General features: G+C 51.3%; 1 protein-coding gene and 1 long non-coding RNA gene across 5 annotated transcripts in view; one reads left to right on the forward strand and one right to left on the reverse strand.

The window, feature by feature from the left end:
• The window catches only part of LOC135315526 (uncharacterized), a 6,787-nt gene that overhangs the window by 2,579 nt on the left and 1,708 nt on the right, over positions 1–2,500 (forward strand). Inside the window, exon 3 of the long non-coding RNA XR_010375021.1 lies at positions 849–2,500. This exon is cut by the window's right edge and continues 1,708 nt beyond it. This is a non-coding gene — a long non-coding RNA (uncharacterized LOC135315526). The remainder of the gene's footprint in view (positions 1–848) is intronic.
• EBF3 (EBF transcription factor 3) overlaps positions 1–2,500 on the reverse strand; it is a 120,921-nt gene that overhangs the window by 2,556 nt on the left and 115,865 nt on the right. The gene's annotated exons all lie outside the window — the stretch shown is intronic.

The raw sequence follows: 2,500 nt of genomic DNA on the forward strand, positions 1-2,500 counted from the left end.
TCTCAGGACTGAGCCGTGCCCACAGGACAACAGAGAGAGGGGTATCTCCTCCGCGAGCTGCCCCTTCCGAGTTTCGACCCTAGCTAGGGTATCAGCTGGCCGAGGATGGATGCGCAGCTGGCAGGGGTGGCTCACGAGGGCAGCAAGGAAGAAGACCCCATGTTAGCTCTGGCTGGCATTGCCTGCACGCTGACCTTGCTGAGATCTCCCCAGGTTGTCTTCTTTATTCTTTTTCTTTTCTTCTTAACCTCTGTCTTGGATCTCTTTAGGAAAAAAAGTGCACGCCCTTGTCGGCCGTAGACCTCTCCACGTTGACTCCTGGGCAGTCGAGTGGCTTTTTGGGGACATGCTTACTAGCAGCAAGGTCTTGCTTCTGGTGTGGTGGGCTCAGGTGGTCCTGATGCTCAGGGCGATGTCGCCACAAGCCAGAAGTTAGAGCAGCTCTACCTCTGCTTTATACTGTGTTAGGAGACAAAACAGTCCCTCCGAGGTCCAGGCAGAGCTTCATCGTTCTGCTTCTGCTTTCTCACCATCTCAGATGTACCAAGGACGGCACTTTCTCCACACACAGACAAATACTACAGTGGTTCACCCAGCGAGGATCGGTGCAATTAACCCCCAAATCCTACCCAGGATACCTAAATTCTTACCTAGGTAAGAAGCCTACCGGTGTCTGCAGGGCTGTTACATGTTGGGTGCCGGATGCTTTCATCTGCCTCTGCCTCTGCACACCGCTAACAAACCTTCATAGGAAAAACCGGGCTGCCTGGCCCCACTGTGTCGGTGTGCGGTGCCATAGCGGGGTCAGCCGGCTTCCCTGAAAACTATCCAACTGGCTTTTATTTCAGAACAGAGCTGCTGTGGGGAAAGGTAACATAACAAGCCACGCGAGAGAGGATATCCTGCCCCGCGATTAAAGGAGCACGTCATCCCTCCTCATCCAGATTGATAAACTGCAGGATTTACCTTAGATACAACAACGGTGCCCACGAGCTCCTATTTCCATCTTGGCTGGACTAAAGGTACGTGACCGCTCCTAACGGCGCAGACTCCTCAGCTGTCGCTCGGCTCCTTCACGTCCCGCTGTATAATGAGGCTCTGCACTTGAAGATCACCGAAAAACTTCAGCTGCGTTGGACTGCAGCTCTTCGATTCCATATTTTAATTTAATGTTGGAAATGTGCTGGTCAGAATGGTCTCAAGCTGCTTGTACGTGTTCAGAAAGCAACTAAGTAAACTTAAAAAGGGGCTCAATGACTAAGAGAAATGACTAAGAAAATCAGACGAAGGCAGGAGAACCCCCCTAAATAACTGCACAGGTAAAACGCAGTGTAAATAAGTATCTCCTGCATCGCTGGCTTTTCTTTATGATGTCTCATGAAGGAAGCTTATGACAAATTCATCCCTGTCTTGCCACTCAATTCTGGCTGCAATTCAATTCAAGGCGCTGGCTGAGATCTGTGAGGACAGCCGGGTGAAGCGTTGTCATCCTGAAGCCTTTCGTGAGTTCAGTCTGAATTAACTCAATAGCTTTGGTTGGAAAAAATGATGGTGCCTCTCTGCTGTGGTGATAAAGGAACTCACCAAGGATATGTCAGATGCAATTTGATTTTCTCCTCAGCCCAAGGGGACTTGAACTCACTTATTTTACCTTTTGCTGGAGTACCCTAACTCTCACGATACGGAGCCTCACCTCGTTGTGCCGTGCTACTTTGCATAAATAATTCAACTTTTTGTCACAACCCCAGAACTCAGTGCTCTAATTACCAGCCCAGAAAGACATTCTTGCTATTTCTCTGGGTCATTTTGCTCAACACAGAACGATTCAGTTCCAGTTCAGCCGCTTCAGCTGGGTGAGGAAAACACGACTTCCCCCCGCCCCCCCCCAACACTTCTGTTCATTTCCAGTTTGGCTGCTGAACCGACACCCGAGGTTTCAGCGCACCCCTACGTCTGGGCACCTCCGTGTTTCAGAAGTTCTGAGTGCTGGGTGGGGAAGGGCAGCCCGGTGAGGCAGCACTGCGCGTCTTGGGGGCACCTAACCTAGAGCCTTAACTAAACCCGTGGGATGCTCGCCTTCTCTAGGGCTGGCCCCAGGTCCGCTGCCCGCGGTGCAGCAGCCTAAAATCAGGGGCTGAAGGGATCTTTACGCCTTCAGTGGGTTGTTTGGGCCCGGCAGAAGCTTAGTCCAGAGCAGGGTTGGGCCTAAGAGCTTCATGACCTATGTAACAAAAGCAGCGCTGGTTGATTTGAAGTGCACGAAAAGCACTTTGTACCCGAGGGCGAGATGTGTGGGTGCCGGGGGCTGGGGCGGTGCCGAGGGAGGTTGGGTGCCCGGTGCCTGCTGGGGATCGGGCGTTTCCCCTGCCCAGTTCTTCTGAGAACCCCACTTTGCAGTAACCGAGACCTGAAACCTTGGCTATCTGATGGGAAGCCCTTTATTTGCATACTACTGTTGCAGAAATGTAGATAATTTTAATTTAGATCTTTACATAATTTT

Source organism: Phalacrocorax carbo, chromosome 12, assembly GCF_963921805.1.
Source record: "Phalacrocorax carbo chromosome 12, bPhaCar2.1, whole genome shotgun sequence".
Taxonomy (NCBI): domain Eukaryota; kingdom Metazoa; phylum Chordata; class Aves; order Suliformes; family Phalacrocoracidae; genus Phalacrocorax; species Phalacrocorax carbo.